Raw genomic sequence first — 25,376 nt, 5'->3', positions numbered from 1 at the left:
CCCAAGGTACGCATTTGTTTTGTTTTAAATATGGCAACAAGTGCCATATTTAAACCCAAGTGCCGTGGGTTTGTATTACCAACACATACACAGCTAAAACTGCTATGAGAGGACACTGAACTCAGTTCCATACAAACATGAAGAACTCCTTCGCTGTGAGGGTGACGGAGCACAGGAGCAGGCTGCCCAGAGAGGCAGTGGAGTTTCCTTCCATGGAGATAATCAGGCCTCGCCTAGACGGCTATCTGTGCGTCTGCGTGGAACCCACTTCAGCAAGGCTAGGACTCGGTGATCTCGCGCTCCCCGTTAGCAGCCATTTCCCCCGCGTCGCCGTGGGCACGTGCAGCTCCCACCGCCTCCCCGCGCCCCCCCTCAGCCATCAACAGCACCCGCGTGACAGGGCGGCGCGCGCCTGCGCTCGGGTTATGGCGGCGGCGGCGGCGGATGAGCGGATCAACCGGCGACCGGGCGCGTGCGCGCGGCGGGCGGGGCTGCAGCGGAGCGAGAGGGGCGGGGACGGCGCGGGGGCGGGGAGGGGTCCCTGCGCCGCTCCCGCTGCCGGGCGCACCGGCTGGGCCGAGCCGCGTCTCCCGCCCGGACCCGGCCGCGGGGACAGGTGAGCCAGCGCCCCGCCGGGCTCGCGGGGCGGAGGGGCCGTCCGCGCGGCTCCGCGGTGCCGCCCGCTCGGCCGGGGGTGGCGGCTGCCGGGCTGCGGGGCGGGCGGGCTGTTGGGCGCAGCGGGGGTCCCGCGGGGGTCGGCTGCGCCGGGCGTGCTGCGTGCCGGGCGGGCGGAACCGCGGCCCCGCGCTGTGCGGTCTGCGTGGGGCTCTGCGCACGGCGGGCCGCTGACGGCTCGGCGGTGACCGGCACCCGGCGACAGCCAGCTCCTGACGCGGGCTGTGCCGCTCGCGGACAGCGGTCCGAGCGAAGCGAGCTCTCGGGGCGGAGGGCGGGAGGCCTCTGCTCGGATCTGGAAGTTTTCCTAACTTCAGTCCTCTAAACTGAAGTACGGAAAATGTAGATCTGCTTGGTCGCCGTTACGCAGTTGAGTCGCCGTTGGTGCTTGTTCGATATTAACCTAGCGTTCAAAATTTGAGGGAGACAGCCGTGGGTACTGAGTTGAAGCTCTCAGCCAACGTCAGTGTAGGAGAACTGGGCACAGAGTGCAGCTCCCGTCACGTCTGCCCTGCGGTGAGTCCGGCGCTGCTGCAGCGCTGCTCTGAGTGCGGGAGGAGAACGGCTCGGTGAGGCTGACACCTGGCACCTTCCAAAGGCACTGAAGAAATTCTGCGTGCTGCTTCGCCTCAGAGTTCCCTGACAGCTTCTGAGGGTGTTTGCTGCTTTGGTCTCGTCTTGGTTTTGCATCGCGACTCCTGAGCTTTGAAGCAGTTTGTTTCCTGAGCAAACAACTTTCTAGAGCTCCTTTCTGAGCTCTGACTTAACGCAGTGTGTTTCAAAACTGAAGCACTAATCTGCTCGCTTGGGGGTGCTGCCTTAATTTTTGTCTTGTTGGGCAGTTGCTTAGGTGCTGTAAGTAGAGTGAGTTGCTGAGACAAATAGAGTACAACAAGCAATATATGTTTTTCTTTTCCTTGGTCAAACGTGGTTAAAGGAAAGGGCTCTGTTTAAACATGCTTTCCTGTCAAGTTATTGTAAAATGAACTTCTCAGAAAATGACCATGCAGCTCTCGTGTCCACACACAGCAGTGAACTTCTGGGGGTACTTCATGTTCTGTGCTTGAATTGTCATCACTGTTTGTTTAAACTTGTTAACTTTTACTATGTAAGGAAGAATTTCCTGAGGAAAAAACTGTTGGGCTTATGTGCTTCTTACTGGGAACTGAACCAGCATGAAAGGCAGGCTGGTATCCTCGTGGTTTTTTATTAGATCTTACAGTATTGCTTCAGGGGTTTACTCCTGAGGGAGCTGAAGTGCTGGAATTAGTAGAAAATTGAAGTTTAGGGTTGCTGTATTTTGGAGGCGATAAATATTCTGTTGAACTGGTCAAGAAGGGCCAGGGAATTACATATACTGCATTAGGGTATGCTGTGTATGTAAGCATCCCACTTTTTTTTTTTTTTTTTTGGTCTGTTGTCATGCTTTCAAGGAAATGCTCAGCAGCCACATAGTACAAGAACCTATGCATGCTTGTGCCCTATGGAGTTGTGCTCCAGCTCCCTCTCCCTCTGGTAAATCTTTGTGTGGAGCACTTTGCCAGCATTTAATCAACTGTGCTGCTGATTTGGCTCTCCTCTCTTCTCTGGTGGCTGTCCCACCACCTGCCTCCCTATTGCATTTCACACAACTGTTCTCTGACACCTCTTGGGTAATTTTCTGAGGGGGTTTCTCCCTTCTCCCCCATGTGCTATGAAGTCTCTGTCATGTTAGGCTATCCGCCAAGCAATATCTCATGTTAGTCTCGTGGGCTTTTGTTTTGGAGCAGAAAATAAATTTGATACAGAAAACATGTGACATCATATAGTTAACTATTCCAAATGGGCCAATTGGCTTTTCTTTTTGAGCTTATATCAAGCCCTGAGGTACTCAGATTTCTGATTAAAAGCAGAACAGCTTCTAATGCACAGCAGACAAGATGTTAATAAAGGAAAACAGGAGAAGTCCTTCAGTGAAGAAACAGAGTGAGCTGTTTTCTAGGAATCAAAGTAGTTAAGACTAGGCAGTAAGTTGCCTAAAAGTGGGGATTTTTCTGAAGTTGCATTCAATGTAATGCAAGCAGTACAGAGGGTGATGATTGTGTTCCCAAAATGGTACTGTGTAAATCTTGGCCAGATCTTGCTTCCATGGCAGAGTGCTTGTAAGGAGATGGGAAGCTGAAAGCTTTTTGAGATGGATCCTTACACAGCCCCTGCTGTTACATGAAACCAAGCAGTGCAGCTCTTCACCTGGGGGGATTCAGTGAATTGGTGAGGAAGTAAAAAATCCTGCTGCTAAATGTCAAATGGTGCTGTACTGAGTGACCCATCGTTTCTCCCCCCACCCCCCTCTTTCTTATTCTATGCTCATACTGATTGAATTAGACTGCCTTTCTAGTGAACTTTTATTATGAGGCAATAGTTAATAGTAGTAATAGTTAACACATAATTAATAGTTATATGTTTCAGCAGTCTGTCTTTGAGAGATGCACAGTCTTAGGGGTGAGAAAGATTTTTCCTGAAGGCTTTGTTTCCTTTTAGAGGGCTGCTTTTGGATTTTGCTTGAATGATTTATTTTGCTGTTGTGCTGTGGATAAAGTTGATAACCTCTCTGTTTACTGCCAGTAGTTTGCTTCCTTCCCTCTGCTGCTACAGCTCTTCCGCTAATGCCGAGTGAAGGGCTTACAGCTGGAGCCACTTGAAGGGCCTCTTGCTTCCCTTGAGAAGGTACGAGCAGATATTGAGGCTAGTGTGGCTTTTACAAGTTTTTCAGATGTCAGAAAGTCTAATTGTACCAGAAAGTATACTTAAAAAAAAAAAAAAAAAAAAGTTATTTCCTTTGAAAAAATAGTATTCACTTTCATGATCTTTGGAATTAAAGGAAAAATACGTTGTTACTTTGTGCACTTGCTTTGAGCCCAGACTTAAACAATCTGCATCATTTTGGAGATGTTTTTTATAAATAAATTTCTGATCAAGGAAATGGTTTCTCTACCTAAAAGGTTGATCAATTTAAACTCAGTAGAAGCTGCTGCTTGTGGCTTTATCTGAAGGACATACTTAGCCAACTCACGGTAATAGCAAGTTGCAGACTTTTCCAGTAGTTTGTCTCAGTTAATTCATTTTTTGTCATTTTGTACTGTAGACTTGAAGGAGCTGGTGTTTCAAGGACTGACCTTCGCCTCCAAGAGGAAGGTATATATGCAGCACTGAACGTTATAAACAGAGGGATGTTTAGGAAACAGTTCTTGTAATCAGGTGCTGTTTAACAGCAGGTATGTTAGTATGAAGTGTTCTGTTCAGAGTAGCTGGTTCTGGATTGTACACAGTTTGAATTCTACACAGTATTTTGGTATGTTTGTTATAAAACAATGTTTTATTCCATCTGGACTCTACAACAGGAAAATCTGTTGCAGATGTAACGTATATGGTAGCATAAAAAAAGCCTTTTGAGAGCAACTAGAAGTGTTTGACAGATGGTAAGAGGCATTTGGAAAGTGAGATTTTCATTTTGAGGAAGTAATGTGGACTTCTGGTACAAGATGAAGAAATAAGCCTCGTTTTCTTCATGCTGTTAGCAGTAGATGTGAGTTTGAGCTTAGTTTGCCTTTTCCCTCAACGTGCAGTATTGGTCGTCCAGTAAAAATGTTACATCTGTCTCTTTGCAAGCTCCTGAGTTTGCACTGACTTTGACACAGAACTGAAGTATGTGTATCTGACCTCCTCCCTTCTTTTTTTCTAATTCAACCGTTTCCCTGCGCCGTATCTCATTTCATGTTCTCATAGCATCTAGGCTTGAATAAATTCATGCACTATCTGTACATTCATGTATTTTCTGGTGCTGTAATCTTGTCACCCAGCATTTGTATTGAAGCAATGCAGAAGATGTTGATATGGCTGTTCAGTTGGGGCAAGGGAAAGCAGCTTGTTTCTTTCTGTTATCTTTACCATGCCTGCAAACAGAAGCTGTGTTATTCTGAAGACCAGCTGGTTGGTTTTTTAAAGGCTTGGAATTCAGAGGGCAGCATATTACGCCTAATTTAAACACATGAATTTTTTTTTTTTTTAATGAAAGTATTGTTACACAACTTAAGGAAGTGTGTTTATTAAAGGAACCATGCATCAGAAGATAATGGTTTTAATGCTCGTTGGTTTGAAGCTAATACTAAGCTGGTGCCCAGTATACTGAAGAGGATACTTGACAGGTGTTGGTCTTTATTTGCCTTTCCTTAGGAGTAGCTTTAGTAAGTTCTGTAACATTTTTACCCTCTTCCACCCTGAAAAAGTAACAGTACTCATAGTTGTATTTGTATATTGTATATTATATTTACTTGACTCCTCAAATGACAAATGGCAGAACCATCATTCCAACACTGGGATTTTCCTAGTACAATAGGCTATTTTATGAATGCGTATGGAGTGGCTCATCTCAGCAGCTGGCTTATTTTCCTCAGGAAGATGTTCTTTACATATGTGTTTATAGATGATCTGGAGAGTTAAGGCAAACAGCACGTTACTTAAAACTAGATATATTAAGTAACAGGGGTGTCATTCTTAATATGAAATTTGGGCAGTGAATGCTAGTTCAGTTGCTGTCTAAATCGTGAATTACTGAAGGTTGTTGGCAGCATCCTGAAGGAGAAATATGATTCATTTTAAGAGACATGAACACTTTTTGACAGGTATACACTAGGTTCCTTTGCATGATATGTTCTGTGGAATTTTTTTCTGATTACTGTTTCAACATGTAGTAAAAAAGGATAGTTCTGCAGGCCAGGTGAGCACTTTCCTCGGCAAAGCACAGGCAGCGTTTGTTCAGGCAGTGCACTGAAGATTCTTTCTTGCTTTTTTTGGTTAACATGCTCAGATTATGCATTCTTGCAGTCTTTGCAAGTTTACAGAAGTATGTGATACCATAAATGTGTGATTAGATACTTGTCAAGTGGTGCTGAATTAAGAAACATACGTTTACTTGAGAGCTTAGCTTCCCTCTTCCAGCTGTGAAGTAATGAGGGAGATCACTCAGTATGGGGATTCAGTGATGGATAGAAGACATTTGCAGTGCTAAATAGCAATTTTTTTTCCCCCCGTTATTTCTGCATGTTAAGCTGACCAATGGAAATAGCTGTTTGCAGCTCTCCATTCTCTTTGGCACAAGCAGCAATTAGAGAGCTCTGCGTGGTGCACGTCTGCAGTGATATCAGTGCTGTAGGACTGGTCTCTGTAAGCTGAGCCAGGGGACTGAGGCACATCACACTGCTGGAGCCGTGAGGGGCTGCTGTGTGGGAAGCAGCTGGGCAGGAGGCCTGTTCTGAGGAGAGCAGAGCAGTGTGGCTCTTCTTTCAGTGTGGCCTGCAAACCTTTACCCTTTGTAAAGCAAACAGTGTTCTTAAGCATGGGAAGCATAGCTAGGATATTGTGTAGACATGGAAACGTTTGGGCCAGATAAACTACAGGTCTTTGTTTTGTAGCTGTGGGGGTCAAAACTGCAGTGCTGTATTGTACCAGGGGAATGGGTTTACCATTGTTTGTTGTTGAAGGACTGTTCAGAGTGCGTGCGGCCTAAAGGCAAATATTTAATGTGGCCTAGAAGATCACCAGTCTCCCTCCTCACGTGACAGTACCTTTGTCCGATAAGAGCTCCATTGTAAGGCCTTCAATGTAAGTTTCTTTTTGCATTGTCAAGAGCTCTTGTGATGTTTCTCTGTGTTTTTCCAGTGGGAAGCCATCATAAGAGTCGGTTTATCTGTGTCCTGCTGAGAGCTGAGATGGTTTAGATAAATGTTTGGAGTAGTGTAAGCAACTACTGAGAATGCTTACTAATAATACAGAGAAAATATATTTGTTGAAATAAATACATTATCATGCCATGACTATCATGTAATGTATGTACTGGGGTCTGCCTCTGATTGCTAATCTTTTAACTTTTACTTTCCACTCATTCCCACTCTCACATGTATCATGGAATAAAGGCAACCCTTTTACTTACTGGTTTCACTTTGTCCTTTTGTCCCTTTTAGAGAGTGTAGCAGTGTGCTTCCAGGCTTGTAGAAGGGACTCCCAGCAAAGGAGGATGGTAGTGCTGTCTGCTTCCTATCTGCATTGCCATCCATTACTGGAAGGATGCAGCACTTCTGCAAAGGCTTTGTTCAGCACCCCCTGCCCTGCTTTGCAAATGGTTGCTGAGAAAATGGTATCTCTGGTCCTACAGATTGACGGGCAGTGGAAGCTCTGTTGTGCTTCAGTCCTGCCCAACAGAAGGGAGCCGATGGAGCCAGCCAGGCATGCTGAAAATGGACTACTTCTCCTCTAAGTGTAGTGTGTATACAATTTCACTTTTTTTGGAAGAAGTCACTTGCTCTGTGCTCTAAATTTTAAATCTTACTTTCACATGGTGAAGTTCTTACAGAGCCACAGGACTTCTGTGCAAATAAAGGCTGCGCCAGCATTGCTTCCACTCTGCCATGCACTTGCCCAGGGTTGTAATGTCTGAAGAAGCTGTGCAAGATGTAACTGCATGATATTTCCTGTTAGTATATGAACTTCTTTAGAAAACTGTGCGATGGTCATTATTGTAAGCAGCAGAGACAGCTTTTGGAGGTATTGTAGAAAACATCAGATTCAACTCTGTGTTATCTTTTTACAAAGCATTCTGTATTTTGGACGGATGTACTGCATGTAACGCGATCCAAATACAGGATATTTTCTGAACGCATTTCCAGCGCTGTTTTTTTTACTGCTTGTGCATGTTTGAAAGTTATACATTAGATGTAAAATCGTTAGAACTACTGTCTTCTGAAGTGCTCAGAAAAAAGGGAAGGCTGTGACAAGGGAGAAGAAATTAGCTTGTGAAAGCACTCATATACCTATGTTGGTGTATTTACGAGTTTGTGAGTGCTGCTGCTTTGATGATTTTCGCATAATGCTATGAATCTCTTTGTCTTCAGTGCCAACTTTGCTGCTGTTGGAATTTGGTTACTCAGTACTTACATGTTTTAGAAATCGTGTCACTATTGTTCTTTTTTCCCGACCCCACAGTATGCTTTATAAAATTGCCATATGTTGCTTAAAGAATCTTATAGTAGTGAATGAACTAAAAATACATATGCAAATAATTTCAGTGTAGTTTATTATCTAAAATGAATCCAATTGGTCATAGACATTCTTACAGATTCTAGTATCTCAGGTAGTCAGTTCTGTCAACTGCACTTGATTACAGCTTGTGTAATTAAAACAACAGCAAAAAAAAAAAAAACCACCCCAAACTAACTAAAGAAACCACTCATGAGAGAAAACTGAGAACAGTGACTGACTGGTAAGGCTGTGCTGCCATTCAGGAGACCTGGACAGGCTGGAGAGGAAGCTGATCGAGGTTCAACAAAGGCAAAATGTAGAGTCCTACACCTGGGGAAAAGCAGTTGCATGCATCAGTACAGATTAGGGGCTGACCTGCTGGAAAAGGGCTTTGCAGAGAAGGAGCTGGGTGTCCTAGTGGACAACAGGTTGGCTGTGAGCCAGCACTGTGTGCCCTTGGAGCCGATAAGGTCAATGGTATCCTTGGTACATTAAAAAGAGCATGATCTGTAGGTTAAGGGAAGCTATCTTCCCTAATGCTCAGCCCTGGTGAGGCCACATCTGGAGTGCTGTGCCCAGTTCAAGAAAGACAGGGAACTGCTGGAGAGAGTCCAGTGGAGGGCATCAGAGATGATGAGCGGCCAGGAGCATCTCCCTTATGAGGAAAGGCTGAGGGATGTGGGGCTGTTCAACCTGCATAATAGAAGACTGGGGGGAGGGGAGGGATGAAGGGGGGATTATCAACAGTTGCAAATATCCAGAGTGGATGCTAAGTGAACAGGGCCAGGCTCTTTTCAGTGGTGCTCAGCAACAGGAAAGGTCCTAACATCCTGGAGCACAGAAGTTCCATCACAGCTTGAGAAAAATCTTTACTGTGAGGGTGGCAGAGCACTGGAGCAAGCTGGCCAGAGAGGTTGTGGTGCTGCCTTCTCTGGAGATACTCAAAGCCTGCCTGGACATCTTCATGTCTAACCTACTGTAGGCAGCCTGCCATAGCAGGGGGTTTAACTAGATGATCTCCAGAGATCCCTTCCACCTCCACATGTCTGTGATTCTGTGGGGGAAAAACAAACCCCACTCAAGCAAATAAAACATAATTAAGTCCATTTTTGGAGTCTGGCCAAAAGAGTTGTTGTAATTCATTTTGCTTAGGTTCCTTGGTGGAAACAAAGTATCAGGAAGTCTTTCCAGTCAAGATGAATAAAATTTGTAAAGTATGTAGTCTTCGTCATCTTTTTAAATAAAAAGTTAAGAAAACTTCGTGCTAGATCACTACTCACATAGAACACAAAAAGATAACTGTGAACTTTATGTTGTGGAGGCCTGTTGGTGTTACTAATTTCAGTATATGGCATATGTAACTGCAGCAAAACTGGTGTAGCACGGTCCACACTAAATAGTGGACATAGACACCCAGGTGCTACTTCAGAATAAAGGGTTTATGCTTTATGTACTGCCTTACAATGGGATAGTCTGGTACCTGCCATCTTTTGCTGTGAGAAGGCTCGTGGCTTGTACGAAGAGTAGAGTTGCTCTGCCTCAGTTTTTCACAAGCTGATGAAAAATAAATTAGCTTATAAATGCCTTGTAATAGGAAAGGTAGGGATGCCATCTATCCTTCTTGCACAAAACATTTTTTCAGAATCTGTTAGTTGAGATGTTTGGGGGTATAAGACTAATGCCACTGTGAGCCTGCTTTTCTACAAGCCTTAAAAGCTACTGTTCTGCTCTTTGAGTGGTTATTGAACACTGCAGATTTGTTATTATTGTAGTATCATCTGGAAGACTAAGAATACATATATACTTGGAAGACACTTCATTTTTTAAATTAAGGTGTAATCCAAGTGGAAATAAAGAGTACAATATCCAGAGATGTTATGATGGTATGTGGAGTGTGGTAAGTAAGGAAAGTTTTATCTTTTTCTAGTATATTGGTCTTAAAAATCTGGGAGTGGTCCCAAGATGAAATATTAGTGTGATAAAATGGATCAAGAACTGAAAAAGGGACACAGCTGTTACTCCTTTCAGCACATAATTGTCACTAATCTTTGAGTACTTATTAAGTGTTTGGTTCAGTCTAGATGAAACAAAATTTGTGCATGATGTGAAGCAGAATTAAGATAAAGCTTAAACCAAAAAAGAATTTCTGAAGACTCAAGTAATAGATAGTAGGATTGGGAAGAAAAATTGCAAAGGAGAAGTTCTGTGGGTGCCAGTCAGGAACAGGCATGGACTGGGTGAGAATTTGTTATTTCTAACAGATTGGTCTCTTTCCAGCTGACATTGACATAGCAGGGCACTGTTTATTGGCTGCACTGCTAAAACCTGGAGCAAATGCAGTGGTAATTTGACTTTGACCAGTATGCCTGGGATTGTAACATGTGCTATACAGCCAATATGTGGTTATTCTGAGTATAGTAGACCACGTTCTTTCCCAATTTTGAAAACAGAATCACAGAATCACCAAGGTTGGAAAAGACCTTCAAGATCATCCAGTCCAACCATCCACCTATCACCAATAGTACTCACTAAACCATGTCCCTCAACACAAAAACATGTTACGTCTTGTTATTATGGGTTGCATGATTGAGTAACAGCATGCATCATCAGAAGCTAATACAAAAGACCTTTGGGAAAGAGAGAGCTCTGTGCATCAGAAGTTGTAGAAGTCTTGTATGAGGTGAGCAAGAAGAAATTTCAGGATCAGTGCTGCTGTTCAGATTTCAGTCCTCCAGTTCTCTAGATACCAGTCTCTAAGACATGCTGTTTGCTTATTGTGAGAAATTACAATGCTCTGTCCTTCTTTCTGGCACGTTACCTTTCTTTTCTTTTCTGTTTGAAGCTGTTGTAGAAGGTAAGTGACAGAGGTGGGGGCAGGAGGAGGATAGAGGAGAGCTGTAAAAGCCTTACCCAAGGCAGTGTGTTGGTTAAGGCAGTGTGACTGCCTTCCTGACCGTGCTGCTTGTGGCTGATACGTTTAATACTTGTGGTGGATACATGTCACAAATGGAGGAATACCATTTGTCAGTGCAGAGTTGCACTTGATACAGTGGCTGCACACACACCTGGTGGACAATTCTCTGCCTGAGTTGAGATGGCTGTTTTGCTTCTCCTCTCCTGCTGCTTGAGCACGATGCTGAGTGCCTTCTGCATCTTAGTTTTATTTAGGAAAGGACATCTGGGATTGCTGCTTATTCCTGTGGTGTATGTCCTGTCTACTGTCTCCTGTAGTTCCATCTAAACTGCCTGCTCTGATTTCCTTGATTACTTCTCATCTTTCTTCGGCCTTGGTCTCCTACACAGATTGTGGTTAAATGGCTGCAGGGAGATTTCCGTCTCATTTCTTGCATCTCTGGGCACCATATGACTAATCGTGGCCTTAGCTATTTTCAGAAGGATGTAGCTTTAGAAGAGGGAACAATCATAACCTTGTATTCCCTCTGGGTAGCTCGGACACTGTGGAGGGCTACTGGTTTGGGATGAGGGTGGATTCTGTTGTGTTTTTGTTTTTTCAAAGGTGGTATACTTGCAGGTGACATAGAGACAGTGCTGTGTGCTATCTGCCTGTCAAACAGACAATGCCTGTGAAGCATCTGCCTAACTGCGAGGACTTGCTAAACCTGTAGAACATAGTCTGCATGTAGGAGTGTATATATTTATATATGTAAAGGAGCAGTGCTAGTAATAAATCAGAAAAAGATTCTTTTCTGTGAACTGACAGTCATCTGTTCAGAGCTGTCCTTCAAATAAGCACAGCAGTAGGGGTAGGCTGCACCTGAAGTCCTTCATATTCTTTGCAGCTTCCTTTGGAAAAATGAGGCTTTTGTGTGGGTAAGCAAAGCAAATTTGTATAACCTCTGTGATGCAAATTGAAGACTTTGGAGATAACTCTTTGCTTTGATTTGTGTCTCTTTAAAAATCTAAATTGAGTTTGCACAATATGCACGAAGTTGCAATTCTAAGCCAGTAATACTGGCTTCAAAATTTATGCTGTAATGTTACTAGATTGACCATTTTGGTCTGTTAGAGGCTGGAAGACTCATGTAGCACTGCATTTCTCCTGCACAGGAATTAGAATTTTTGTGATATTTCTTTTGTGATCAGATGAATAGCTCATTAGGAATAAAAATGCAGTCTTTGTGCTTGTGGAGAGAAGCCAATATCACATGAAGCATGCTTTGTAAGTTAAATTAAAGACTCCAAGCATACCTTCCTATGAGGATGTGCTGCTTGGCATTTGTCAAGATAGTACTGTGATTCAAGATTGGATTTATATGGAACTGTCCTGACTGTGCTGCTGTGACAAGAGTGGATAAATCTCAGTGCAAACAGCTACGTTACAATGCCAGTAGAAGAAACTCTTCAGGAGAATAAATGAGCTTCAGGCATGTGATATTTAAAAGCAAAGTGCAAATTCTATTTATTTGAATAACTCACAAAGCTACTGTGTAAGAGGTTTAGACCGATCTTTGAAATCATCAACCAGAAATAATGTTTTTCTTTAAAATAGATTCTCCTATCATTAAAAAAGAGAGCCTCACTGAAGTAAAAGAGCTCCACATAGCAAGCTCATGCTTGCCAAGCAATGTTAAAACAGAATGAAAAGCAATAAGATGCCCTATAAAATTAGAGAAAATCTGATGAAAATAAATCTGAGTGCACAGACACACCTGTCATCAACTCCATCTGGTTCTCAGCTTGGAACAGGTACGCATGCTTTTATTTTATGTACAGAAGGAAGTGTAAGGCAGTGAGGCTTGTGGTGCGTGAGGTTGGTTGGTTTGTTCTTCATTTATAGAGGACCTCTCATTTGGGCACTGCCAGCCTTTCAGCTCGCAGGTTACAAATTGTGCTGCTTCACATTTAAGAAGCATGTTTTTGACGAATTCAAGTTTAGTATTTTTTTCAGGTTTTGGCATATCTTTTTAACTCTGTTCCTTAATTATTCTGTATAATAAATTGTGGAATCTTCCTTTCTCTTAGTATGTGCACAGAATTCTTTAGATCTCTGAACTTCATACCATCTTGGCAATTCTCATGCTGTGAATACTTAATTATATTGCAAGTTCTTCAGCAGAGTTTGCAACAGTGATTTGTTCATCAGGTTACTGAAGATCCAGCTCAAAAATTAAACTTCTCAATGGCTTATTCTGTTTTTGGAAGAAGACCAGTAACTTGTCAGCAACATGATCGTTGGGTACTGCTGAGTAGGAATGGGAGGCTTAAGGCTCTTGAAAGTTTGAGTCTTTCAGTTTTGCTTTTAAACTTCAGGAAGGCTTTGCCGCATCTTAGGTTAATAGTATAAAAGTTAACTCGATTGTTATTCTTGAACTACGGATTGCATACTGAGTTTTTTATTTTTTTATTTTTAAATCTGAATGTGGAATGTTGTCTGGCAGCTGACCTTTTGCAGAAACAGCATGTACAAAAGCATTGGTGCTGGTAGTCACGGCAGAGGAAAAGGAAGCTCGAGTGACAGAGAATTGATGTTACTCCCAATGTACAGTGTCCAGAAGTGATAGCTGAAACATCTGAGACATGGCACGCAAATCCGAACTGTTATTCATTGTAGACATTTCTGAGGGTTTCAAAAGTAATGCTTACAATTCCAGCAGTAACAGTCAACATAATGAGATTTAAAAAAAACAAAAAAAAACAACAAAAAAAACAAACAGATTCTTGTGGGTGAATGAAATGTAAACTGTTGCCTTAGCGGGTATTTCTGTCTTAAATTCAGACTTGAGATACTTAGGTTGTCTCTCCAAGGATGAGTAGCATCTGTTGTGATTCATAATTCTTAAAGATGTTGGGGGATGTGTTGTAGAAGCAACTCTTCACTCATAACATGAATTTCTGAATATAGTTCAGAGTCTTCATTGAGGTGACTGTTGAATTTATTTCTTTATCTGTGAAGTCTTGGAGGGAGGGAAGGAAGTGTGACTTGTTTTTTTTGTTTGCTTGTTTCTTTTTGTTATGTTGGGCTTTTGTTTTGATTTTTGGACTGAAGTGCTCTTTGCTTCCAGTGACAGTTTACTTCTGCGAAGCTCGTGCTGTATGTGTTGTGAGGTGTGTGAAGTCACCTTTTGGAGAAAGTGACTGCTCCCAAGAGGTTTTGCATAGCAAGCTGGTGGCCGATGGGCCAGAGTCAACTTAAGGTGCTGGAGAGTTCATTGCAGCACTTTAGAGTTTGCTGAGAAGGCCACTGCTTTCTGGGAAGTGTGTGCCAGGATTCCAGGCATACTGCAGACCTGGAGGGTTTGGATCATCACAGTAAGCTCATTTTGGCTTTGGTCGGCTGAAGTGAGATGTCTGAGGATGCTCAGATCACATACACAGGAACAGTTTGTGGGTCTCTCTTTTGAAGGATGTTACCTCAGCTGTAGTAACTTAAATTTCTGTGGTTGATCAGCACCAAGGTGCAGGTCCTTCCTCCGTGGAGAAGGAACCAAGGTTTTGCTTTTCAAATTGATACATCTTGTATACTTACTATGGACAGTAAGTTCTGCAAATGCTTAAATTGAAGATTCCTGCAACAACCTTGCAGTATATCCTTTATATTGCACTATTTAACTGAAGGTAAAGAGGTGAGCTGTATGAAATGCTGCTATCTACAGTGCAGCTACATACATTAGATGTCAAGGATAACTTGACAGCATTGAGGACTACTTAGATATACACTTAGACCAGTGGAAACAATATTCTGATGGTAGAACAGAGTAGTAACTTTTAAATGGTGATAAGCAGCTCAGGTTCATTGCAGAATTAGAAATCACCTTACCTACTTTTCCTTCTGTCAAGAAAGTTATGTCTCTACCTACTGTTTTAACTGGAAAAACAACAACCACCATGAATTTAATTAGTACCAGGGTGAATAACAGTGATGATTAATGTGAAGGAATAGATGTAATAATCATAAATATAATACATATATATATATATATATATATATATATGTAATATAAATATAAAGATATACAGATTTTACCTCTGTGTTCATAATGTGGCAGCCTTCTATACAGAATAGCATGGAAAAGGTTGTGATGTTGCTAAATGAGCAGAACTTCATACCTGGCTTAAAATCTTATAATATGAATTTTGAGCTCAGATCATGAAGGGTGGAAAGCAGGAAATGATAATGATTTGTTTTATAAGCAAAGCTACAGAGTACTTTTGCTCTCCATCTGAGACAGTGTATTTTGACATGCAAAGTAACACTTGGTCAAATCTGTAGACTCTGAAATGCTCTTGTAAGTGTATGGGCAGCAGTCTGTTATAAGCTTTTGTTTGCTTAATTGTTTAGGGATATGACTATAGTCTTTGATTCCCTTCATTATTTGGGGATGTGGTAATAGAATAACATGCAAGTTGCTCCAACTTTGACAAAACTAAGGGGCTGGAAAAAAAACCTGAAGCTACAGCTGGAAGTGCACAAGCATCCAAATTTAATGGCAAGACAACATGTTTGTTTTATGTTGTTAGAGGAAATATGACATTTACTGTAAAGATCCTAAAGACATTTTTATCTCAATAAGATTTAAAAAATCCTACCATAATTTAATAGAATGTTTTAAAACTTCAGAACCATTTTTAATCAGCTTAGAGCACTGTCTAAACTGGAATGCTGCCACATTCAGAAATAATCTTGAAAATGGATGACTGCATGTGGTTTGGGATGTTTCTGTTATCTTAAAGCTAGGTGGATTACAGAATTGATCTCCAAGGAGACTCCAGCATTCTGAAATGTTGTTTTTTAATATATTTCCAAAAAGCTCTCAATATGTACGCAGCTTTTAACTGACTGGTGAGGTCTGTCTGAAGCCTTACCTTGCAGTTAAGCATTGTAGCCCAACATTTTCAATGCTTTTCATTCAAGAAAGAAGCATCAGAAAAATGAAAATTCCAGATCCATTTGCCTGCCATGCTGTTCTGCTCATTTAAAACTGTCAGCTCTAGAAAGGTCATTTCAGCAACATAAATCTTAAGTATCTTTCCTTGTCAATATTCGATCTAGAGGGCACAATGAGTAAGGGCACCCTACTGGGGGAGAGTGAAGTTAAAGGCTAAATGAAATGCAGAGCGTGCTGTGTGAGCTGAGAATGAGCCCTTGGCCCTTATTGATACAGCTGATGTCTGTCACTACAGATAAGCATAAAAAGGCAGCATCAAACCTTGTGACACACTTAACTCTTTCCTTTGTTTCTTTGCCTATTTTTTCTTAAACCTTCGGTTTTGTTGAGATGGGAGATCTGTATCCCTGCATAAATCTTAAATGTTTCAGGGTTTTAAAGGAGATCTGAAGAGTTCTTCAATTATTTAAAAGCATGATGTGCTTTTAAACTTTTGCTTAAATAACCAACAATCCTTGATGCTAAGGAGACAATTGTACTTTTCATATTTTTATTGAATGCAGTATGCCATTTTCTAGTCCCAAAGTGTATAGACTACTTAGCATTTTAATTGGTTTTCAAGATGAATTCGGCTTCAATATTCAAGGCCAAAGATGGGGTTATGAAGGTTAATTATACTTATCAGCGTTTGCAAGCAGTCAGTCTCATTATTTATGACATATTGGCAAAGAACTCATAGTGTGGGGGATGGCAAGTGGCTTTTATTACTGAATAGTCGTGTGTTTATCTTGGTTAGGTAGTTTGGGTGGGTAAACATCTTGGTTATTTTACAGTTGGTGCTTTTAAACAACATTGAAATGTCCAAATGGCCATTCACTTACAGTCTGGAATTTATGAAGTTAATAGCATTCCTGGAGTTACCAGATCATAATTCCATACTGCATGTGTGTAGCAGGTAATCTGGACATGAGAAATAAAAGCTTAATCTGTGAATATCAGAAAATTTCTGAAAGCTATTGTGGGAAAGTAAAACATGACATTGCATCAAGAGCTACGGATTTATCTTGGTTTATTTTTTTTCCCCAAGTCGTGATCAATAGGAGGAGAGGACAGTTCATCTCTTTCTGAGTTCTGCTGAGGGCTGCAAAATGAAGGAAGGAAATACTCTCATAGGAAAAGTTACACATGCCAAGGTGGTTTTGAGAATAAAGGGCTCTGCATGCTTGCTACTTTCATTAAAATGAATATTACAGGTACTTTTTCATGACTACTTGGGGGAAAAAATGTTCATTATGAGACATCTTAGAGAGATCAGAGTACAGTGCATCTGCTGAACTCGACAGGTTTGTATTTCTGACCACTTATTTTGAATACTCAGTCTGGGCTCTCAGTAAATGAGTGAGAATGCAGGCTGCTACAATTTTCTAGTTAACCTTTTAGCACAGTTTGTGATTGGAAACGTGTAGTTCCAGATAGATAGCTACCTATGCAGGCAATCTAAACTGATACATTCAGTTTTCCTTCTTCTGACATCTCAGTGCTGTGTTTGAAAATAAATGTCAGACATTGTATACACCCAAGGAAATGGAAGTTTGGCTCTGCCTAATTCAGGACACGTGTTTCTTGTTATGTCTCCGACACTTTAGCTGTTGCTACCTAGATTAATTTGCATCATGAAGAATGGAAATTAATGTTTTATTCTTCTCCTGGGTGCTAGACTTCAAAATACATGTGTGAGTGCCCTTCGAGGAAATATGAAGTGTAATGTGACACTTCCAGGTGTAGTTAACTGCTGTGGCAGAGATACAGGTATCAAATTGCTTTAAGCTAATATTATCTTGGTAGTTAAGCTAATGTTATCTCAGTTGTGGGTGCAATTTTCTATATAAAACTAAACAATGATCTGCTATTAGAAACTGATTAAGAACTGATGAAAACAGATTTTACTCAAGCTCACAAGCATTGCAGCCTTCTGTCTGGGTGTTTGTGTTTGCCTTCAGTCTGTCCCTGGCCTCCCAAACAGAAAGATATCTTTTCAAAACCCGCACCACGCTGTTCTTATTTTACTTATCTAGCTAATTAATTAATGATGACTCTGTTAATCCAGCAGCACAAATTCCTACTATGTGAGTAGACTAGAGGGAAGAGAGGAGGAAGATTCCTTGTCCATTCAAGATTCCTTGTGCCTTTAATTGAGTAAATGCTTCCTTTTCTTTATTTGTTTTGTTCTCTGGAGCATCTCAAAGAACTTCCAAGGAAGTCTCAAGGCTTCATTTTCCTGGTTGTGCAGGACAAAGCAACCTTGCAACCACACTCAGGTTTTAAAGGGTCAGAACCCTATTATCCCAACCATACTTTCTTTTCTGCTTGAATGTATTTAATATCTTCTGCATAAGCCCCTCAATGAGGACATCAAATGCATTCTGATAATGCTGTGAAGTTGTTGCTACTTGTTGCTATTTAACTTCCGTGCTCAAGGATTGGCTGTAAGCTCTGAAAGACTTCAATTCTATCTTCACCACTGGCAAAAGCTCTTTTTATGTACTTATTTGTTGTAAACAATATGAGCAGTTGCCTCACTTGCATTAAAAAGGGATTCACCTCTCCTCTGAGGAAAAGTTGAGGGAACCGGGCTTGTTTAGCTTGCAGAAGAGAAGGCTCCAGGGAGACCTTGTTGTGGCCTTCCAGTACTTGAAGGGAGCATATAAACAGGAGGGGAAGTGGCTGTTTATGAGGGTGGATAGTGTCAGGACATGGGAGAGTGGTCTTAAACTGAGACAAGGGAGGTTTAGGTTAGATATTAGGAGGAAGTTTTTCACACAGAGGGTGGTGACACACCGGAACAGGTTGCCCAAGGAGGTTGTGGATGCCCCATCCCTGGAGGTGTTCAAGGCCAGGCTGGATGTGGCTCTGGGCAGCCTGGTCTGGTGGTTGGTGACCCTGCAGGGGGGTTGAAACTAGGTGATCTCTGAGGTCCTTTTCAACCTAGGCCATTCTATGATGTTTCTATGATGATGATGGTAAATACCAAGTTGATTTCTGAGGACTGTAAATTGCAGGTATGTTGTCACTTGATTATGCTTGTATCTCTTCCATTACTGCTTTCATGGAAGATTCAGTACTTCTCATCACTAAAGAAATTAGATGGGAAACGGGCAATTTAATGGTTAGAAATGGATAGGGAAGCGGAGGTCTGTCCAAGAAGCAAGAGCTGGGTAACTTGACAAGGTCTGGAATGCCACAGTGTGGTAAGCAGCTGCATCACTTATTTTGTATATGCTATAATTATTGTTAGCATTGTTGCTTACTCTTCCATTTCTTCCTGTAGAACTGTCTTTATCCCAGCCCATGAGTTTTGCCTTTTTCTGACTTCCCCATCCCACAGTGAACAGCTGTGTGGTACTGAGATGCCTGCTGGCTTAAACCACAAAGCCAGCTTATACTGTTTAAGTGCTGTTAGTTCATGTTGTCACTAAAGGATGCATGACATTCATGAAGCACTTCCAAATGAAAGTGGCTCAGTTGCTTCAGAAAGACAAACTTGAATTTTTGGCACTAAAAGCATTAGTCCTTGCTAAACCTGTGCACAGGCTATTTGAAATACTTGTTCATGACTTAAAAAATAATAATAAAGAGAAACCCCATAACAGAAAATAAAACTGAAGAACTCTATGCCAGATCCCAAACCGCAAACAGGCAGAATAGCACTGACACATAAAGACCCAGAAGTTATGTGCATCAACTTATTTTAATTAAGCAAAGAAAAAAAAACTTGGCATAAACAACGGAAATCTAAATTAGACTTTCTAAATCTTTTTAATAAACCATGATGTGTAAGCGAGATGCTATCAGTGCTTGCTTGAACTGCTGCTACTTTAAGTTACAATTTCTAGGGCTTTTCCTTTTGCTGTGCACTTCTCTGACCTTTTGCTCTTAAGTTCTATTGTAGGAACTACCTTCTAGCACTGGCTTAAAGAAACCCAAAGGAAGGCCGTCTCTTATGTCACTGACTCTATTTTAATGTCAAGAAGAGACACGGCTGCTAAGATATGGAAAACTAAATTGTACCAGAGAACATTAGGTTCCTGTTTGAAATAATCACCATGTTTAATACTGCAGATCATCCATCTCATGAAAACCTCCTGGACACAATGTAAGTGTATTGCAGCTATGCACAGCCCAGCTGAGATTTGCGTTGAGGCTAAAAGCGTGAAAGAGAGTTTACATCTTTCACTGATTTTCTGTTATGTGTGTCTCACTTTAGATCTGAAATTAGGATCATAGCTGATCTTAATGGAATCCCTTGGAAGTTTATGGTTCTTAAAAGCAGCATCCAGAGAAGTGGTTTAACTAAGTCCTTAGGTGTAGAAAGGTGGTTCTGTACTGGTAGGTTGGGTAGCTCTGGGTAAGAAAAGATGGATGGTCTGTTTTATTCTCTTTATATTAAAGCTATTCCTTAACAGTGCTTACTAATAAGGGGGAATAAAAATAATTTTTTCAAAAAGCTTTACCACTGTTGGACTTTTGGAAGCCTGTAGTCCAGTGGTATTTCTAAATGAATGTAGTAAAATGGCAGCACACTGCGCACGTGTCAGTGAGTCAGCTAAGCATAAAGGTTTTTTCATTACATGGAATTACCCACCCACCCTTTCACCTCCTTTTTGTAAAACTTCGTTCCCTTTTAACAGGGACAGAAATCTATTTTTAAAAGTGTTAAAATGGATTTGTCATCCTTTTCAGTTCTGAGAAGTGGCAAAATACCAGTGCAGAGGAAGGATTAAAACTTTACACTGACTCAGTTTTGGAGGAATATTATTCATTTTATGAATTTCATTTTCTTCTTTTTGCTGTAATGTGCATTAAGATGATTATTTTCCCTTACCTTTCTTGTTACTCAACAATTATCATTTATATTGCTTTGAACTTGAGAAGTCTTGTTGCGTTTGGTTCAAATTGAATTTAGTAGCATACAGATGCAGAACAAAGAAATAGTTTGTGCTCTAAGGAGCCTACAGTCAAACACTGACAACTATTAGTTAAGAGATGCAGTAAGAGGAGTAAAGATTGGTATCTTTTTTTGGTTAGTTACTCCAGTTACTGAGAAGGACCTTGTGTACAACTTAACATATGATACTGTAATTCATTTCTAGTTGATTCCTTCCACATTTATGCTCTTTGGGAGGCATGTGTGTATGTTTGGGTTGTTTTTTGTTTTTTTTTTTTGTTAGTTTTTGAGTATGTTTAGCATATTCTGAGCTTTGGCCTTTATAGCTGGGTGATACTCCTGGCTGTGGTAATAATCTGCATTTGCTTTTGTTGCTTTGGGTCCTTCTCCATTGTCAAGACTGTACTGAGTCAGATTTGATTGGCTTTGTTTTCTTTTGAGGGAAACTGCTGTCCTATATTTGAGGTATCTGAAACTCCTGTAAAGATGCATGAGAGGCTGTGGGTGAGAAAAGAGGATGATTCTCCTTAAGTAGAGGATTGTGTAACAACTTGGGTGCAGACTTGGAAACATGTTCTTGACCATAGTCCAGCAGTTACAGATTTTTTAAAACATAAATCGTATCACAGTGTAAACAATAGGTGTTCTAATGTCTGAGATAGTTGCTTGGTGTTTGTGTTAAAACCGTAAATTAACTCTTAGAAAGCAAAATATGTTGCACAACGGTTTGACTAGTTATGCTTTCTGAAATTGATACAAACTGGAATCCTGCTTGTGTTTGCTTGAGTCAGCTCAGAGAGAAATGACACTGGAATTCAGCTGTGATAGCTTTTGTTATGGTCCTGATGATAACTGTTTGTCCAAGCAAAATCACTTCCACTTCAGAAGGACTGAAATTTCAGTTTAAACTGTCATGTTTTACTTCATTTCTGCTAGGTAAACAGCCCTCACCTAGTCACTGTTCGTCATGCAATTGGCAATTCACTGTTCTGCAATAATGTGATTTCTTGCAATTAACTGCATGTAATCTCAAAATAGTTTTCTTTGAAGCTTTATTCCTTATGAAGTTGATGGTATTTTTGACTTTCACATGACATGTAAAATAGTTCTGTATCTATGACTGTATTGTAACTGAGATGTTTAGAGGGTTTTATCACTAAAATAGTATTCTGCTTCTTTTGAAGTATTAAAATAGACTTTCAGCATCCCCTTGTTGAGGCTTTTTCAAGTCTTATACTTAATATGATTAAAGTAATTTTCATAGGTTTGGAATAGTAGGTGTCCGTCTTTTTAATTTTTGGCTCTGTACCTGACAGTTATATCTGTCAAGGGAAAAACAAAAACAAAAACAAAATCCTTTTAGGAGAAACAAGGTTGGATTTTGTTTTGGAAAGTTCCATGCAAAGGAAACTCAGGTCTGTCTCAGTTTATCAGAATGGTGACTGATTCCACTTTGGCATCAGAAACGGAAGGAAATGTTCTGTCCCCTATCCATCTTGTCAATGGAAACATCTCTGCTGACTTACCTTCTTTTTCATTTCAGAAAAACCTTTCACAAAAACACTACTTTTTATTTTCCAGTGGCTTGACTCTTTTTGTTTCCTTATTGGTTTCCAGCCAGCGTTGGGCAGGTCCATAGCTGTAAGCATAGCCCACGTCTTCACAACGCGGTGTGGCAGAGGCTGAAGCTCTGTGCTGCTGCCATGCTGGATGTAGAAGCAGAGAGGCATGTAAAAAGTCACTTGCCCTAGCCCTGCTGAAGTTATCTGCCTCTGTCTGTTTAAAGCAGCGTGTCATAATGTGGCTGGGGTGGGCTGGGAGCACATCCTGTATTTGCAGGCCACTCCGGAAGCAGCCACCAGACCAGCCCAGTGTGGAGGGTGAGTTAGCTTGGAGACTTGTTCAGCTGTGACCACAGGGGCTCTCCTGCTGCAGCCTCATACAGGTGTCAAAATGAGAGATATGCAGACATGGAAAGTACCAGTCGGCCTCAGCACAGCGCAGGGTGTATTACTGGGAGTGTCTTGGCTTCTACTCCAAGCCTCTAAGGAGATGAGCATGAGTTGGGTAGCTAGTGTGTGTGTGGCACTAGGAGTAACTTTACAGTTGGGAATGAGAATTTCTAACACTGTTAGAAGAAAGGCAGGATTCCCTAAAATTAAAATGATTGAACTTGTCACTCTCCTAAAACATTTTCTAACTTGACATCTTTGGGCAGGAGAAACACAAGACCAATGTGCCCCAGAGTGGGGTTCTGAAAGGTAAACAGCTTGAAAGGTGTCTAACCACATTGTCAGAGTGCATCTTTTTTTCTTCAAACAAAGGCTGTCCTTGAGCAACACAATCTCTTATAAACAATGCTAGTAGTGATAGAACTGTATCTGCTGTAAGGTCGGTATGGCGTCCACTTGGTTATTTTGCTGGTTGGTACTGCAGCATCCCAGGATAAAAAAATAAAGTACTAGATTTGCCAATGACAGTTGTGATTCAGTCTTCTTTCCCTACATCATCACAACAAAGCAGGACAAGTCCTTTGAATATTTTATGAAGCTTCATAGATCGTCTCTGTTTCAATTTTAGTAAATGCAAAAATACTAATAATATTGCCTCTCATTCTTATGTTCAAAAACTAGATTTAGCCCTTGATAAAACTGCCTTGTGGAGGCAATGGGACTAATGCTCCAATAACTAGTCAGCCTTATGCAAAGAAATTCTGCTTTCAGCCATTTTTACCACTAAGACCAACAATTCCTTTGAATCTTGGGAGCAGTCATGCAAAATGTGCATGAAAACTGGGACAGGCTGGGGAGCTTTGAAGTGTACATGAATGGCAAAAGGGTTCCAGAATACCTGACATAAGCTCTGAGAGGATGTTAGCATTGTTCTACCGAAATAAGTTTGCCCGTGGGGTGCCTGTTTAAGGTTGTAATTCATTAAAGTTGCAGTGGCTGTTCAGAAGCCTGGTATCCTTTTCTTGGCATTCATAGCCATCTACCATTAACAAAGTATAGCTGAACTATCAGATGTATGCATCTACTTTCCAAGTTTTTTCTAGGTGAAAATTTTTTCAAGTCTTTCTTAAGTGTTTCACCCTTCCTGTTTTCTTCCTTCTGAAAACAGCAATAGAGAAACAGAGGAAAGAGCTTTCTTTGCATGTGAGCTGTTTATTCAGGAAATGAGAAGGCAGGTGATGAAATTGACAGTGGAAGGAAGCATTTCAAAAGAGTGTATTTGTTGACTTAAAACATTACATGACCACAATATATGTGGGGGGGGGGGCACATGTGAGGCATTTGTTGAATTTGGTGTTTAAACTTTGAGGATTTAAATGTTGTGGTTCAGAGCTAACCATGCAGTTACTCGTATACAGCTTCCCCTAGATTATCACTAGTTTTGTCAAGCATTTGTATTTGGCCTGACTTTACTGTAAGAGACATGGAACTGGAAGGTTTATTCAGCTCTCAGATTTCTCTTTTACAGAATTGCAGAGTAAAACCTCTCCCTAGTTCTTACAAATTCTTGTTAGCATGCATTATATGTTTACTTTGGTAGCTGAAGAAAATGTGATTTTTTTTTTTTTTTAACAAGATCATCATCTCGCTTTTGACCTTTCTGGACAGATGCCATTTTTACCAGTAACTCAGCTTCAGTTTCTGCTTTCTCGGAACTGCTCTCAACAAACATGCGGTCCTTGGCATGTGGTGACATTGTGTTATGTGCAAGAAGCTGGCCTGATCTGTAGCTTGTTAATAGAGCACACTCAGTGTGTACTCATGAACTGAAAGAGCCAGTGTGTGGTCTTACGCTGCTTCCAGGGTGCTGTATTTCTTCTGGTGCACTGAATTCAGACAGCCTCAGATGGGAGATGTGTATCTTCTTCAGAGTTCAGTGTCCCTGAATGTCTCCCACTGCATGGACCAGAGCGAAAATGCCTTGTCCCTGACATATGGCTGCTGAAAGATACTTGAATTATTTGAGAGCCTTCGTTTGATTATCCTAGTTAGATTTAGGATTTAGACTTCTTGAATTTCTTAAAACTTATCCTGTTCCCATAAGCTCTTAGTTTTTAAGAAACTTATCATTTTTTTTAAGCACCTATACTGTTCTCAAGGGTACTATTTTAAGCTTTCATACAGGCTTTACTGAACTGAACCCACTGATAACCACAGCTGAGAACTGCTTATGTGGAACTACCTGGTGATCCTGGTGGACACCAAATTTACTGTGAGGGAGCAATGTGCCCTTGTTGCAGAGGAGGACAATGACGCTCTGGGCTGCAATAGAGTACTGGTTGAGAGAGGTGATCATTCCCTACAACTCAGCATTGAGGCCATACTTGAAGTGCTGTGTCCAGTTCTGGGCTTCCCGGTACAAAAGAGGCATAGACATACTGGAGATCAGCGAAGGGCCTCAGAGGAGAAAAAAGCTGGAAGAGCTGGAACAGTTTAGCCAGAAAAAGACCTCTTCTCTTAGTGATCCTGAAGGCAGGATTCAAAGAGGATGGAGCCAGGCTTTTTCCAGGGTGCCCAGTGCCAGGACAAGAGCCAATGGGCACAAACAGGAACACGGGAGATTCCTTTTGAGCACCAAGAAACAGAGCAATGGCAGAAGCTGCTCAGAGAGGCTGTGGAGTCTCCTCCTTGCAGATCTTCAGAATGTACGTGGACATGGTCCCGGACACCCTGCTCTGAGTGTCCCTGCTGAGCAGAGGTTGGAGCAGATGGACTCTGCCAACCTAAATGAGGGGCACTGCCAACCTAAATGATTCAGTGATTCCCTGTGGAGTGTTTCTCAGGTGCTGTTGTGACTGCAGAAAGGACTTAGGTCAATTCTTACCCTTCCTGATGCCAATGCAA

At 41.4% G+C, this 25,376-nt stretch overlaps 1 protein-coding gene across 5 annotated transcripts in view; it reads left to right on the top strand.

The window, feature by feature from the left end:
• Positions 1-508: 508 nt before the first annotated feature.
• The window catches only part of OSBPL8 (oxysterol binding protein like 8), an 81,418-nt gene continuing 56,550 nt past the window's right edge, over positions 509-25,376 (top strand). For 3 of the 5 annotated variants that reach the window (XM_090139053.1, XM_031589678.2, XM_031589676.2), the window contains exon 1: positions 509-616. The gene's annotated coding sequence lies outside the window, so the exon portion shown is untranslated. Of the gene's footprint in view, positions 617-1,066; positions 1,192-22,329; positions 22,401-25,376 lie in introns of those variants that run through there. The other 2 variants (XM_090139006.1, XM_031589677.2) reach the window with 2 other exon arrangements.

Source organism: Phasianus colchicus, chromosome 1, assembly GCF_987193195.1.
Source record: "Phasianus colchicus chromosome 1, bPhaCol1.hap1.1, whole genome shotgun sequence".
In the NCBI taxonomy this organism is placed as follows: Eukaryota; Metazoa; Chordata; class Aves; order Galliformes; family Phasianidae; genus Phasianus; species Phasianus colchicus.
This window is presented reverse-complemented; position numbering and strand designations above follow the sequence as displayed.